Source organism: Syngnathus floridae, chromosome 17, assembly GCF_059516105.1.
Source record: "Syngnathus floridae isolate MCC-2025c chromosome 17, RoL_Sflo_1.0, whole genome shotgun sequence".
Lineage (NCBI taxonomy): Eukaryota > Metazoa > Chordata > Actinopteri > Syngnathiformes > Syngnathidae > Syngnathus > Syngnathus floridae.
The window spans coordinates 10,678,049-10,695,229 of record NC_142429.1 but is presented as its reverse complement, the minus strand read 5'-3'; the positions used below and the strand labels follow the sequence as shown (position 1 = coordinate 10,695,229).

At 38.7% G+C, this 17,181-nt stretch overlaps 1 protein-coding gene, 1 long non-coding RNA gene and 1 other non-coding gene across 3 annotated transcripts in view; 2 read left to right on the top strand and 1 right to left on the bottom strand.

Moving 5' to 3' along the window:
- rbfox1 (RNA binding fox-1 homolog 1) overlaps positions 1-13,711 on the bottom strand; it is a 66,966-nt gene extending 53,255 nt beyond the window's left edge. The window contains exons 1-2 of the mRNA XM_088356701.1: positions 13,629-13,711; positions 6,039-6,086 (exon numbers count right to left, since the gene is read on the bottom strand). The gene's annotated coding sequence lies outside the window, so the exon portion shown is untranslated. The remainder of the gene's footprint in view (positions 1-6,038; positions 6,087-13,628) is intronic.
- Positions 1-15,591, top strand: part of LOC148384470 (uncharacterized) — a 30,788-nt gene extending 15,197 nt beyond the window's left edge. The window contains exons 2-3 of the long non-coding RNA XR_015853202.1: positions 13,619-13,780; positions 14,581-15,591. This is a non-coding gene — a long non-coding RNA (uncharacterized LOC148384470). The remainder of the gene's footprint in view (positions 1-13,618; positions 13,781-14,580) is intronic.
- A 1,424-nt stretch (positions 15,592-17,015) lies between these two features.
- On the top strand, positions 17,016-17,097 carry trnal-uag (transfer RNA leucine (anticodon UAG)). Its single transcript has one exon. It is a non-coding gene; the product is annotated as a tRNA-Leu (tRNA).
- Positions 17,098-17,181: the final 84 nt, after the last annotated feature.

The following is a 17,181-nucleotide window of genomic DNA, read 5'->3' as shown; positions in this document are numbered from 1 at the left end:
GCTATTAAATCACAAATGATTGTCACGTGACCTTTTCTCCATTTGCTTGGAGCTCCATTGCATAAAAACAATTTTATTAATCCATGTCCTATAGTAGAAGTAATTCATTATCAGAATTTCTGTTTGTCAAATTATGCAATGCTAAATTACTCAACAAAAAGGAGAAAAGAAAAAATCTTTATTTCCTTGAGGCAAAACTCTTTAAATGAAATCGAATTCACAGTGGTAGATTATCTGCGCCCAAATAATATGTTAGAGTGACCTTTCCGAGCCATTTTTAACTTAAGAGCCTAAAGCTAGAGCAGTGAAGTGAGCCATAGACAGGAATGTTATAAAGTCTTTTAATATCCGTCTCCTAGAGTTAAGGTCTTTCCCCAGGCCCTGCTCATTGAATCCCTGTTTGGTTGGATTTCAAAAAAACATGATCCAAGCTATACTGAAAAAGAATGGCTTGGCCTTTTGGATGAGAAAAGTGATTTCATTTGAGGTTACAGACTGATCGAAAAATTCTTAAAAGAAAAAAGGCTTCTTAAAATAATTTAAAAATATATTAAAATAATTTGACATGCTATTTCAAATAAAAAAAAAAAATATTTTAACAATGAACAATGTGCTAAACATTTAATCACACTGCCGTCTGTTTACCAGTCAGAAATAAAGGTCATCATAAAACTTCACCTGCTTGATATGTGAACTCAGAGGGCTCCTCTGGTCCACCCCTGATAAAGATCAATACATGACTGGAGCAGAGGGCAAACCTTACCCCCGGCAAGTGCATAATCAATACCCATGTGAGTTCTTTCTAATTAAACTGCCACATTAATATCTCTCTCAGTGAAAGCTACAAGATGGCTGGATGACAAGATCAGAAGGGAACTAAGACAGGAAAAGACAGAAAGCAAACTTGAAAGTGCTGCTGAGGAGTAGCAATTTACTTGTTAGTCATGTGATCATTAATACTTATTAGAACAGGCAGGTAATCAATGAAAGGCTAAAAACATAAAAGTTAACTATAAAATGAAAGATCCATCCGTAGCTAATCTTTTCATTTTATTAATTTCATTTTGAGGGTGGATGGCGGTCCTGGATCCCATGAGAAAAGCTCCGCCCACACCTGGAAAATAATATGTGTAACATTTGTCTTCTGGCTGTGGTATTTTTTGTCGGCCTAGCAAAAAAATATAATTGCTTGCATGATAACTCTGTTGTTCCCTCGACGCTTAGTGTTGTTTGCTTTTAAATTGTCGTTGCATAGTAGTCTTTAATTACCGCTATAATATCCTCGCACAAATTAAACACACGCCTTCTCTTGACTTCATTACTGCCTTATTATTCTACATTTCACACCAGTGGCTTGACATCACGTCATCTATTTTTTATCTCTCGCCTTGTAAGAGTAGCGCCACCTTGTGTCACACTCACTAAGTCTTTTTTTTTTTTTGCAACATCTTATCCAAAACCAGCTCACATCTGTGGATTACTTATGAGGAGCACTGCCAGAATCATTTCATATTTTTACTTTAATGCAAATTGCAATGTGGGTTTTGCCATGAACAAAATAAGTGGTATGGCTGGATGATTAGGATATGATAATAAACTGCACAGCCATTCACATTACTCTTTGTACTTGGGGCTCAGGTTAATTTCTTCTACGCTGATGCCCTTAAGTGTTCATATAATACTAGCCCGGACAGGGAAGACTGAATATTACAGTCGGCAAATGAAAACAAATAAAGCGAGAGATTGGTCGGAAACAGGAAAAAAAAATCAACGAATAGGTGCAAGCAGGAAGGAGAGAAGAGGAAGATGCCAAAGAGGAATGTAGAGGGGCATGACTGGAAGAGAGGGGGCTTGGTGGATTAGTGTAAATCAGGTGAGGAGGTGGAGGAGGCATTAATATGTAATTTATTGATGAGGGGTAGAATATGCGTACAGCGCAGGCTCCAGAGTGGAGGCGAAGCAAGCAAATCCAAAGTGCCGTGGAAGTCCCTGACGTTAGCATTATGCGCCTTTCCATTTATGCACTTCATACATACTAATACCTTCACACGCACACACACACATTGACATTGCAGGTCTATTTAGCTATTTACATAAACAAGACACGGGGAAAAGGGATAAATGTAATTTGAGTACGTTTCATTTTTTTCCATTGGGCAGGAATGTTGTATTAGAGCTTTGATGTAACTTAAACAAAGCAAGACGCAAGACCCTTTCAAGTCACCAAAAGAATAATGTGCAATTTAACTTGTTTTGATGGGATTTGAATTCAACGTGGCTGTTTTCCAACATCAAATAGCTTTTTCTTAAGCGGGGCTACTTTTCATGATCACATAGTTGGCTAATGTCTGCATGAGCTGCATTCCCTCGGGCAGTTTCCAAATTTTAAATGCATCTCTCCCATATGTGGTCTTGTAACTATCCACCTTAGACAATGTCCAAAAATGCAGCAGAGCAGAATGGAAAGGATTTGAGGATAGAGATGACTGGTTGGTGGATTTTAGTCCAGAGGAATGGTGGGTGTGCTAAGAAGTTTGGTAGGAGATAAAATGAGGATGCCCGAGAAGATCGATAAATGGCTAACTTGATGGCAGAAGGATGCAGAAGATAGGCTTCGATGGAAACGGGTGTTGTAGCAAGCCAAAAAGGAAGCATGGGGGAATGCAGAGGTTGCTAATTGATTAGCTAAGGCGAGAAAGTCAGAAGCTTCATTTATCAAAGTGCTGCTGGGGGTGTAAACTCCAGCACCCCTTTCAACTGATACACTCTGTTAGACCTTATCACAGCCGCTGTGATCAAGTGTGCCCCGAGCCTTTTCCACACGGTTTAACGCTAACACAGAGAAGCCCTGATGTGTACAAATTTTCATCACAAACGCACTTAGCTAACGTGCAACCAATTCGATGTCCGCATGAATAAATGCATTTGTTGTACATTTGTATTGTCATGTGCAAGGAGAAGCAACATCATGCAAGAGGCCGTGCAGTTTGTGTGTGAGCGTTTGACTTCTTTTTCCATCAGGAGTTGTATTTTTATACTCGCCCACACGTATTGCTCACAATAGCAACGTTGATATTAAAACCTTATGCAATAAAGGTTTCAGCTGCGTTTGCTACTCGGACAAATGGAGGGGTGTATCGTTTGTGGTAGTGTTGTGTTTTTTTTTTTTTTTTGACTGACGTGTAACAAAATAAAAAGTCAATGCACATTGCACAACCGTGCTGAACTGTTGCTTCAAGAATTAAACTATTAGTAGATGAAACATGAATGTGAGCAATGTGATTTGAGTAAAAAAAAAACCATATATTTATTTTTATATATATTTATATTTTATTTTTAAAAAGTTTTTTAAAACACACCAAAAAGTGCAGTGTGAAATGACATATACATATGTAGACACATATAAATTAAAGATGAAAAATATTCAGAGGTGTTTCCTCCCGTGCAAACACAACTACGGGAATCTTTATCATAATTCTACAGCTCATTTTGTTAAGTTTTATATCACTAAACAATATTTGCTAAAAGCAAAGAGAGCCAGCATCTTTGTGCAGCCCACTAAAACCACAGCCAACAATCAATATTTGACTTCAGCAATTTACAAATGACAAAATCCATACACGTTACAATTTTGCCATCCTGCAAGACACCACCTGCGGCAAAGCACAAATACTCGGCTAACACCGATGTTTGTGCAAACACCGGGCTTGCTAAATTCAACTTTCAAAACACATTCTCTCGCTGTCATTTTGAATCTCGCATTTACATTTTAAATTTCATAACACCTCTCTTACCGTATCTAAATATAAAAGAATAAACTCATATTTAATTTGTTACACATGCACCAACCACACACTGATGTAGTGGCTTGGAAACCATTACAGCTGAGTGGTGAGGCAAGTGTCATAAACTACATTATACCACTAGAAGCTCCTTTTATAAAAGCTGACCTGGATAAAATACTCTATATCACCTCTTAATTCTCACCTCGGGTTACATTTCCCACACTAGTTCCTGGCTTGACAGTCAAGACAGGGGGAAAAAAAGAAAATAGTGGCCATGAACCTCAGCGTTCACCCTCCTAGCCTCATAAATATTATATGATGCCTTTCCTGCACAGGAAAACACATTCATAGCTGAAAATGTGGATTTAAACTTGGAGTTGTTAAAATCCTGTGTTGTGGAATGACTTTTACTCCCCGCGATAGGATCTCAGTTTTCCTTTCCTTTGCCTCATTTCATTTTTTTTCAATCATTTGTAATTTGTAGCACCTCAAGGCTCATTAGCATACGGAATTATACGCTATAAACTCTTGGTTGCCAAATCAGTTGGTCCAAAATGATGGTAAAACACAGAAGCCAGTTTTTTTGTTAGCCTCCATTGTTGTCATTCAAGCTCTAGCCAAATCCTCGGCTCTCTTTATGTCCTGCTGTTTTCAGCTCAAACCTCAGGCTCTCGTAGATATGTGAATTTGCACATGCAGCTTCCTCAGATATTATATAAAAAAAATAAATCAAGAAAGCTTTGAGAGCTTATTTAAGATGGCCACACCACTTGAGGAAATGACTAAAAGACTAAGTGTTGGTTTCACCACTGTGTGTGATAACTTGAGAGCTGGCTGATGGATTTCCATTCGATACATCAGGCTGGCCAATATCATCAAACTCTTTGCCATGGTATGATTGCAACAGTAAATTCCTGGCTTGTGTTTCAACCACAGGGTGTGTTGGTAGGATGATAACAGATGTAGCGACCATGTGGAGGCACAGCATTTCACACAGTCATCTCCAAGAGGCAGATGAAATAGAGCGCTTTGAATCTTCAATTTATCCGAATCCACCATTTTTGTTATTATGCAATTTTTATCACAAAGCAATTTTTACCATAGTCGTGTGCAATTTTAGACGCGTGATATGCTTCGAAAACATTTGATTGGATTCCAAATTTATTTACATTTTTTAAAGGTCAGAATTCATTTAATTGTTTTTCTAAAAAGGTCAGAATATCATACATTTCCCGCAGTTGTTATGGATATGATGAGTGCCATTTTTACCCACTTTATAATCTCCTTGTTTTTGACAAACAACTTTTAACTGGCTCATGTAAAATGAAGTAGTGACATATAAAGCCATGAAATGAGTGCCAAAACACAGATCAAAAACTCAGAGCCAGAAGAGGAGTAGTCTATTTAAAGGAAAAACATTTCCCTGAAGTATAATTTGCTGATACAGATACAGTGATGGAGAGAGAAAGCTACAAACACACACATGCACATGAACACACACTCACACACGCTTACATAAAGACGGAGAACTCCCCGATGGCTAGACTAAGAGTAAAAATAAGGAAGAAAAACTAATTAACTGATGAAGTCCATGGTGGGCTCTCTCTCTCTCTCCCTCTCCCTCTCTCTGCACTGAAAAATTCTCCAAATTAGGTGTGTTCTGCCCCCTGCTGTTCACTCACACATCCAGTTATTCACGCTCAGCAAGAATGTTGTGATCAAACAGGAATTATAATGAAGCAGTTGGCCGATAATCGGTATTGTCAAATAACATAATTACTATGATTTATGGCGTGTGTGTGTGTGTATTGCACAGACTGAATGCAGAGTCATGCTTGTGTGCATGTGTATATATACACACACACACAATTATTTAATTTCATTCCCTGCATGTAACGCTGTTGTGTATTCTTATTTTTATATAAGATCTCTCTATATGTAAAATGCAAGGAATACAAAAGCCTCTGCAAGGAAACTTAAGGATTTTTGCTCCCTCTTGTGGTAACTATTAGTTATGGCATGAGCTGAAATTGAAACTATACACTACTGTATGTTGTGTATGTCCAGTAAATAACTGGCAGTTTTAGTTGGTAATAAAAAAATCAAACCTTGCTTTAGTGGGGGAAAAACATGATTGAGAGGAAGCAAATGATTGACTAAACTTGGTGGGACAACTTTGATTGTCAAAATGTTCACGTTGTCCAACTGTACAGTACGAAAAAAAAAGTTTGAGTCCAGCATTGCTGTACTTACAGGGTCGCTCTATTTTCAATCTCTGCAACTTTGTCTCGTTGTTTAAACCTGAAAAAATACAAAGACAATACTACAATGAGATGACCTACATATTCAAAATACGTGCGATACTTGCCAATTTCATTTCATATTTTGATTCAAAATAAAACGTGCTGTTGATTTGAATTGTCATATTTGATGACAGAATATACAGTCAAAAATCAAACATGCTCAGTCATCAATATTCCAAAACCATTTTATTAAAGTCGCCAACCTATTTTGGGTCTGACAATAGTTCCTTCCCTAGTTACCATTTGACGACCCAAACGGTTCTTTTCCAGTCTTTCTGAGAGAAACCAAGACCTTGATTGGACCGGCCTCTGTAATCAACAACATTTATCAAACTCTGAGACCCTTAATTTAGTCATTTATCACACTGTTTGGGCTGCCTGATTAGAATTATAAACTCTCGTCCCTCTTGCCACTCAGCCGATCTCTGAATGAGGACTCTAATTGAATAAGTAGAAGTGCTACCTTGACTGATGACTGTTCTCTCTCGCATGAACTGCTCAAACAGCTTTCTTGGTTTGGGCTGATAGAAAAAGCAATAGCAATAGTTTTGATACATGTGCTTATTACCTCTGCTAGAAGATTTGTAGATATCGCAAATACTGTGCGGCCGAAGAGAATTTTGTCAGCGTGTATGAGTGCAAGGTTTCTTTGCTTTAAGCCAGGGCTCATTTTTGTCAAAAGTAGATAAGGATAATAATTATTACTAAATCACCTACAAATACATCATATTAAATACTGCTTTTTTTTTTTTTTTTTACGTAAGACATGCATCATCTGCTCTGAGAAATGCTCCTATCGTGCCTACTAAATTGCTTACGCACTTATCTTTGGATGACACTATCTCTCCCCATTTATCTATATTTCTTTTTCCGGTCGTCAGATTCTTTGTTTCGGGCGTGTCGTGCTTTCAATGCTTTCCCTATTTTTACTTGACCTGTCTTCCCCTCAATCATGCATTTCTGGCAAGCCATTCTTCTTTTATTCTTCCATCCTCCCAATCTCAGTCTCGCACGGCGATGTATGCATACTCTGATTAAGTTTGGATTAGCCAGGCCGCAGAATAGGCAAGTGAAGCTGGAGGAAGAATAATGATAAGACTGTCAAATGCTGTGGGAGTGGGAGGATAAGAGAATGGGTACAGAAAACTACAGGCATTGGAGAGCCATTTTATTACTACCCATCCATCCATTTTCAGCACTGCTTATCGTGTTGCAAACTCTAAAGTACATGTTAAGGAAAAGCACTGGATGTTTTGCTCCATGTATAATTTTAATTTATGTAACATAATGGCATCAGAATCATTGTAGCAATTTTGCCAAGCAAAACATTTGACTGCTATTGGTTTCAACTTTAAACCGTTTTCTAGACCCCTTTTCAGAATAATAAAATAATTTTGAAATAAATTTAAAAAAAATTGAAATACATTAAAATACATCAAAATAATAAAAATGAAAAATAAAGGTCATTTCTCCAAGACTGTTGACACTACAGTCTTAAATAATTTATCCCTGGGGCTAGTTGAGTACCGGGGTTCAGGACCATGGTCAGCGCCCGATTTGTAAAGTCAACTGAAGAAAACATTCCACACAAACAAAATTGAATCGAAATAATTTCAAATAATTTCAACATAAATAATAAAGATAAAATATAAAAAATAAATAATAAAAATAAAAAATAAAAGTAATTTCTCTACTACAGTCTTAAATAATTTATCCCTGGGGTCAGTTGAGGACCGGGGTTCAGTACCATGGCCAGCGCCCGATTTGGAAAGTCAACTGATGAAAACATCCCACACAAACCAAATTGAAATCGGTAATAGAATCAAATCCAGGCAGACGTGGATCCAATATGCCAAACAATCTAGCATTAGGACGAGCGGGTCACATGCTTACATCTAGTCAGTCATGCTGTGCTGGAGTAGCTCTCCACTGTTCAGACTGAACGCTACCTGGTCATTTCATCAGATGGGAAACAGCAGGCTGTGACTGCGCCATATATCAGGTCCAAATGAGATGTCAGGGGTCAACTGCAGCACAGCACATCGCCCTTTCTCCAAAGGCTGCCTATTTGTCACCACAAATGAGGAAAACAGCATCCTCTGGGGTCCTTGACACACGCACACACACGTACACACAAACAAACACACACGACCAGACACATTCACTAATTAGACAGCCCACACATGGCTGAATGTGTATTATAGAGAAGCACAGACACACATTTTGCTTTTTAGATGGAATTTGAGAAGGACAAATTTCTTAAATAATTAAAATTAATATTCTTATTTCAGATAGGCATCAATGTGTTGGTTTTACCATTTTAGCCAGCAATTATATTCTGCTGTTTCTCACACAATAGGAAACCTTTATAATTATTCAGAGAGATTCAAACTCTTCTGCAGCCTTGTGTATTTAACGTTCAATGGATTCTATGTATGTATATGTGTATAACAGACATAAAATCACTCTTCCATGGCCACGTGGCTGCCACCGACAGCTGTGATAGTTCCAGTTATTGAATCAACGGGTAATTGGTCTCGCTGGAGATAAATGATGGCATATGTGCGTGATTTCATTCTTGTGCATACGCGTATTGGACATGCTAATGTACTCAAATGGTATGCAAAAAAAAAAAAAAAAATCTGAATTCCCATCTTGATAATTACCCATGAGGAAAGATAGCGAGGTGGCCGCATTTACTAAAGTGTAACTCGACACCTAATGCTGTGTTGCAGCAACAAAATGATATCACTGGAGAGTACATCACAAAATTGCACGTTCATGGAGCTTCACTAAAAAACCTGAAATCAAAACACAATGTCATTGAGCAATCTATGAGAAAGTGTATGTAAATAATCCATCCTTGTGAAGCACACGTGGACATAATCTCCACTTAGATGAAAAGAAATAAGTGTCTGCTTGAAGATGGCTCTTGGGTGGATTTGAAGGTGTCAGCTTTAGTATCTTAAGAGAGATCGAGCATTTAAACACACACACACACACGCGTGTGCGAATAGCCCCGTATCAGCAGTGGCCTTTCCTGGCAGAGACACTGAGCTTCTGCGTGTATCATAGCAAAACCTTTGATGTGCAGAACCATTTTGCATGCTGCTGATCCCCTTCCACGCTCTGTCTTCTTCTCATACGCACACACACAAACACAGCGCCAGGACTGAGGTAGATGTCCAAGTTATCTAATGCTTTCAGTGCATGTTGTGCTGCCAGACTCAATCTGGTCTGAGCCAGTTCCTAACGAAGAACCAGCCAGGATGCAACATCAAACGACATGTAAAAAATAATCGACTAACCGGATGGCAGGGAGAAAAAGCTTATGCCCATTTTAAGAGAATAGAAGAGAATAATTTAGGATGAGATGTTTCTGATACCAAAGTGACTTTAGCTTAATTTTAATTTTATACATTTGGTCTCTACTGGAATAGTACACACTATACGTATTTTAGTATTTAATTGTGCAAGTATGTGGAGCCTGCAGACGTGGCACAGGTCGTGCAGCATCTCCAGGAACGCACATCCGTACACGTCAATCCATCAAGATTTGTGTTACCCGGCACAGTGTCAAGAATGGGGAGGAGATAGCAGGTGACAAGCTAGTACACACCTCCATTTGGATGAGGCTCTGGGAGAGCAATGACACATCAGCAGATGGTCAATGCACTCATTTTGAATCCTCTGTGCAAAATGAAAAGCAGAGCTTTATCTCAACCAACTCCAAATTTAAAATCCAATTTTTTCAACTGGAATATTTTATTAAGATTGTTTGTGTGCATAAACTGAAGAAAAACTCCCTTGAATAAAAATTCAAGTTATTAAATCTATTAAATCTTCAATGGTGCACAAAGATGGACGTTTCTCATAAACATACAGCAGTTTCAAGCGAGCTGTAATCTCTCCATCGCAAGATCTCCACGCACCAAAAATCTTGCATTAGATAAAGATGGTCTCACTGTCAAGTAAGATTAATGATAATTAGGAGAAATGTCAATCAATCACTGTATTTGACTTAAAAAGTCATTTGTTTTTTGATGGAGCATTTTATTCTTTGTGCTTTCCAAAATAACAGCAGCGACTTTTGCATTTGCCTCCGCCTTATTACAAAGAAGCCGGCGCCTTCTTCAAGATGAAAAGCTAAAAGCTGCCTCATAAATACCACTGAACAAAAATCAGGCAGGCAGCTTAGGTGACACTGTATTCATCTTTGAGGTGATGAAAGCATTAGATGCTACTTTTCCAGGCACCGTGAAGCCCATGAAGATTAGTCTCATGCTTGTTTATTAATGCAAAGCGTGTATATGCTCAAAAGCCCAGATCTGAGAGAAAATCCATCATCACATGAAAGGCTGCTAAACCTCTGCCAGTGTTACCAATACCAGCACATAGCTCTGGCACGATCACACAAACACACACAGACTTGTTAGCATTCTCCTCCGCATCCCACCTGCTGACACTGCTATTGATTACACTAGGGGACCTTCATGACCCTGCACAGTGAGAATCCACCATAAATGCATAGTTTCTTCTACAGTTGATAACCTGGCCCTGGCCTTGGTCCTGAAGAGTTTCACAGCCTATTCAACCAGGCAAATAACAACTTGGTTTAATGATTGGATATTTTGGTATTCAATTTTCTCCACACCGACTCAAAACGTCCCAAGTCGAGGTCAGAAGCATTATAGAGATGGTGATATGATCTCGCTTTTTGGAAATGGTATGGCCCGGAAGCAGGAGGGAAGTCTATGTGAACAGTGTGTGAATGCACACCTCTGTCTTGGGTTAATTATTATTAGTTTTTATATTTGTATTTTTAATATTTTTTTCATTTTATTTTTATAAATACACATAATCTCTGTTGGATTTTCTCTTCGTATTTGTTAGGACAAAACGATGTTCAAATTTCACTTGGTACACTGGGAAATTCATATATATCATATATTCCCTTTTTGAATTGAACTGTTGGCAAAAAAGATGATTTCCATGCTATTGTTACTTGTTTGCATGTAGCCTGACAATGTTGTTACAACAGATTTGTTCGGTTTGGTAAATACACTCATGTTAATTAAAATATTATGAGGAATGCTAATTATTCAAAAGAAAATCCGACGCCTACACTCCAAGTCATAATTACTGCCGACCCTGAGCAGTGATAATGTTTTTTTTTTTAATATGCCAGAAGACTGATGTGTAGTAAACAGGAAAGAGAAAATGACATCTTTGTTTGTAGTATACGTGTTTTGTCCAAGCCCATGAAACAAAAGTATGCATCTGCTGGGCTCAGCTGCTGCCGTCTCTGTCGGTGTCCCTCTGTGGTAGCGGCAGGAACATTTTAATCACTTGCTGGCAGATTAAAGAGGGGGTGGAATGAAAAAAGATGAGAAATATCTGCCGCTGCTTCCTAGAAGATGGAGGCGAGTAGGGAGGCCCCCGGAAGGCAGAGAACCGGGAGAGAGGTGGATATGCTTTTGTTGACGCAGCAACAACAAATATTAATAATGAGAGATGGATAGAGTGAGGACTGAGGGTGTGTGTGGGGGGCACTAGACATTTATCGCTTCTGCCAGAAATGATGGCGTACATGACAGCAAGGGCCACACCTGTGACTCAACAGTACAAATGCTTTCATAAATTACAACTAAAAGAATGTTCATACAGAAAAACAAGCTGTTCATGCACTGATTGTCACAAAGAACAACATTTCTTAATAGCCCTTTGCTGAGTCTTAACTTTAATCTGACTGGGCAGCATCTTTTTAGACAATACTCACTATGGTGAAAAAGTAATTGACATTTCTAGACATCTATTGTCGGAGGCTGAAGTGGATCATTCTGCTCTCTGAAACAAAAAAAAAAAAAATCATGTGTGATGGGAATGTAAATCTTTTCTGTGCTGGAGTGACTTTGCCAAGCCAAGCGGAGCAAAAGATTATATTGTCAATAAAAGACTCAGCAAGCCCCTACTCACTTTTGAGTAGAAGAAACTAGCTCTGAGTTTCCTTTTCTACATTCCTTATGCAAACATAACTGGCAAAGTAATGAAAAATAGACAAAAAGTCTTTTCTGAAAATCTAATAATGCTCGCCGAAATTCTTATTGCAATTCTGAGCCATGTTGATTAACACCGACTTTGTGTCACCATTAGTCTAATCATTTTCCACAAACTCCAATTAATGCGTATGTAAATGAACATGATTTTCCACATGGCTCCAATATTAACTCTCAAACACTGGCTGCTAAACGCTCTCCCCGGGCCTGGTTACTGCTGAATTGGTGCTGGCAGTCTGTCGGCATGCAAAAGGCTCTTTGGACTTTCATGAGGCAATCAATAGATGGTCCCTGCCTACATGACAGGCAGATTGTTGCCAGCCAAACAGCAGATGCTTCTCTCCCTTTTTTTGCATATTTACCACATGAAAGATGTCGACATGCAAGAGTGCTTTCTCCCTACATGCTTTAATTAGTCCATATTGATTTCGTCTCAGTATTTCCCCCATATGGTTAAAATGATCATTGCACTTAACTAATTAATGCTTGAATATGAAAAACCATCATCACATTTTAACACTATTTGATTGAAAAAATGCGACTGCAGAGTGCCTAAAGTGGTCACATATTAGAAATATTTTTCTTAAACAGCAGAGGTTTGAGTACTCAGAATTAAACTTATTCATTTTCTGTTGGAGGTTTCTATTATTGTCATTTTAGTTTTCATCTAGCCATTAACTGAACCGCTTTGGGGTCAGGGGTCACCAAGCCTGTTATAGTTGCAGCCCTACAACAACAAATTATCACAGCAAGCTCTGTGAAAGCCTGAAAACGATTCTGATGATTTAATGGAGGAATCAACACAACAAAAAAATGTTCAAAAAAATAGATTGCAAATAAAGTGGGAAAAAAATCTGACTATACAGAGTACTGAGAAATAATGGATTTTTAACAATGGCAGTACAGACCATCCCTGGAGTGAACGAGATTCTTTGCCGATTCTTTGCAATGACATCATGATTACATTACATTACCGTTTTTGCATGAAATATTAAATATCTGCCATTCTCATTCATCCGAGAGCATACGAGAGAACATGCAAAGTCCTCACCTGAGATTTGACCCCTGAAAGCAGATCAACTAACCACCAGTCCACCATTCTACTCAAGTGTGTCACATAAAAATAAAATAACCAGCTATAACTCATACATCACTTTCATACACATTTTTGACCCTCTTTGATTTGTGGGGCTATTATGTCAAGTGCAGATGTAGGCACAGTCCCAGCAGAGGTCCGAAAGGAGCAGCTGAACAGGAATCATCAAGCTTGGGGGGCTACTAACAGCAATTAAGTTAATTTTTTTCTTGATTGCATTCTATTCCTTAAAGCCACCAGAATGCATGCAAAACATTCAGACATCAACAACAAATAAATTGAAGAGCCACGGAAACCAATGTGCAGAAGCGCACCTATGACAGTGAAATATAATTCAAGACACCATGAAGAGATCTTTTTTTTGTGTGTCGGTTGCAGGTCCACTCACCAGGTTGCACACCTCTGGATACTCCGCGGTGAGGAAGACCGTCACTACTGGAGGAACCCACGCGCGCTTCGCGCTGCACTTCTGCTCTCCAGCTTGAGGCTGCTGTGACAGTAAAGCTAGCGAGATGCACTGAAGCCACTCTACCAGAAACTGTAAGTAGACCTTCAAAATAAAATATTATGTACGGAACCTTGTAAAAAATATGAACATGCTTTATTTTTTTATGCTGGGATAAACTGGGACAGTCTGAAAAGCTTGAAGTAATTGTTACTGTCGGAAACTGCTTTTAATATTCCTTAGAATGATAAAACAAAATTTCTGAAACAACTGAGGAAAATTTGTGAAATCAGAAAATTTGTGTGAAATCAGAACACTTCACCAGCAGTTGCTGTTCAACCTCCGAGTTTCCACTGAAATGAAAATGGAAGACATGTCTTCCAGGGTCAAAATTTTGCCAACATAACAACTGGTGGGTTGCACTGAGAGTGAATCTCTTTCGACTGCCTGAGGGCCATGTTCCCTTATCTGTTCACGAGGCCATCTTTTTCCATTAGTTCATCAGAGTGGCGTCATATGTCGTCCCTCAGGTCAAAGCGAATTTTTCCTCTTCGGTAGGAACTAAAACCTGGGCCTGCTCATTCAATGCGGATCAATATAGATCAATCAAGAGAAATCTGTGAATCAGGCCTTGCTGACTTTGATTGCACGGACGTGAAAAGCATTGTTGGTATGTGTGTACCTCTCTCAAAAAGTTCAGAAATGTGTTGATTGCTTTTCTAAAAGACTACAAAGTTGCAGGGCGTCATTGAAACTGCTGAGATATTGATTATGAATTTTATTTGAGTCCATGGAATTCCATCGAAAGTTTTATCTGACAGAAGCCAGCAGCTCTTCCATTTGGCCAGAGAACAATTTGTTAACTGGCTCACTTATTGGCTTCTCCCCTATCGAGGTGTCTCGAGGCTGTCAGCCTCATCTGCCCGAGAAGAAATGTCTGTGCCTGCAATCGGGAAGCACATCTGCGGAGGGTCATGCAGACCTCTGCAAGCCTGTAATACAAATGTGGAACTGGGCCAACCCTTCTACTTTATGCTCTTTTCAATTACGTTTTGCATTTTAAGCAGACAGTTAATCAACAACTTGAAATTGCCCCCCCCCCCCAAAAAAATCCCTCTTATTTACAGTATAAATAAATAGGAATAAAAGCCTCAATGCTAAATTTGGCTAATGATCAATATACTGTAGCTGCAATATAAAAGTTCATTAAGAGTGACCCAGGTAAAATGTGTGACCTGGTGACTAGGAAGCAATTTGTACTCTGCTACCATAAAACATGAATAAGTCAGGAAGAGAACAGGGTGACATTGCTGGAATGGATGATCCTGTGCCAGCTTTAATTTGTGCAAATGCACAGAAGTGTACATGCGTGCACGTTGTACAGAGAGAATAGAGGCCCATTATTTATATTGTGCCAGCAAAATATAAATCACAGCAGACAGGACCAAGAAGGTTTGTCACAGCTCTGTGACAACACCACCATACACGGTTTGGATGCCTATGGGTTCACTTTTAAAAAAAAATTAAAATTCAATTAAATAAAACCATTCCAAAATTCAATGAATTCATTTAAATTTGTTTTTAATTGTGTTAATCTAAATAGAAAAATATGTCCATCTAATAGTAACGAGTCTTAGTGAGAAATATTTTCATAGTCCTTATGAAGTGCAATATTGGCTCAGGTTCCATCATTATTTTTACTTTGCAGAGACTAAATGCTGTGATAATATTTGAAGCTTCAATCAGTATGCATGCAGAGGTGTAACTGATGAAAAAGACATCACGCAGTGATTTAATGTGGACATACTCATCAGCAGTCCAAGCAGCGCCATTTGCGGTCATTGGCGTCTGGCCTTGTGATAGAAATTTCAGCCTGTCCGGATTTAATGATAACGTTTAAACTCAATCGTAGCATGAGGTCTCTATCTAGTGAATTGGTTGGGCATAGGTCAGGTAGCCGCCCCAAAAAAAAATTGGTTTGGAAAACCTCTCTAATTGCATTGGGGATAAGTGTAACTAATGCTGAATTTTACTTGAGAAATGTCACAGGACTTCATGATTGACCTTACAGCCCTCGATTCAACTAAAACCACAAATGGGTTCCGCTTCCAAACTTGAAATAGTGGCAAAGTTCAGAAGCATTAAATAGTTGAATCAATGAGTGTGGCCTACCAATAGAGGGCGCCTGCGTACCACTTGTAGTAAAATCACTGAATTAGGATTTTTTTTTCCTCAAAATAATATCACTATTTAATCAGCATTTACGAAAATGGATGGACAGACTGTGTGATTAACAAAAGTGTAGTCGATCATATTTTGAGATGGTTCTCAGTCAACAAGCTAATACTCTCCATTGCATCACTGACAAATACATCCCAATGAATGTTGATGATGGTCAATTGGAGGTCATTGTTCCCATAGCAAACTATTACCGCCGAAAATGATTGCTGCATGTACAATCACGCTTCAGTCTTTTGACCAGAATAAGATCATAACACTGATTATCACGGCTGTCGGTTTTGATTGATGTGTTTGCATGCCAATACATGCACACAAACAGCTTAGTGTTTAGTGGGCCCATTATTTATGTCACGCAGAAGAAGTTGAGTTGTTTACACGAGTATTTGACCAACATGAAGTTTCTGAATCTAAAATAGATCAGTGTTGCTATCTGATAGACCTATTTTGGGCTTTACAACTCCATAACTATTCAATTTGTGGAATCCAAGTATTGTAAATGGACTTTTGGATCGGACCATGAGGATAATTTTTGCCACTCACTGGACCATTTGAACAAAGCTGTTGTCTTTGAACAATGCCAAAGCAGCTGTCAGTTTCTTAGCTTGAGTGGCCATCTGAGAATCTTTAAGAGTGCGATAAAATAAATACCTTTTATATGCTTAGTTTCCTTTAAAATAGGAGTCATAAAACTTGTCTTCATCCCAGGCCAGAATGTACCTATAATTGCCCTCAGGGGGGGCGGTTATATTGCCAAAACATCTCAACTAAACTTAACTTTATTAATAGAGCACTTTAAAAACAACCGCAGCTGTACATAAAGCGAAACTCCCACATTAAAAGTTGAAACAATAAATTAGTAACATAAAAACACAAAAATGCTGTCTCAGGAGTCAAAGGTCAAAGAATGCAAATGTATTTCAGACGAGATTTGAAGATCGATAGAGAGCGGCCTTGTTTAATGAAACATCATTCTTAGTGAAGGGAGACCAGAATTGGAGTTATGTGCTCCCTCCTACGAGCTCCAGTTAAGTTTAAAGACGCCACAATAAATTTAATCACCCTCAAATTTAATTAAGTTCAAGCATGCCTGGTAGTGTGGCCGAGCGGTCTAAGGCGCTGGATTTAGGCTCCAGTCTCTCATGAGGCGTGGGTTCAAATCCCACCACTGCCATTTATTTATGACCCATTTTGGTTAGCACATCTGCCCCACATTTAGTAGTTCATGGTTTGATTCCAGCCAGGCAGTTGCAACTCC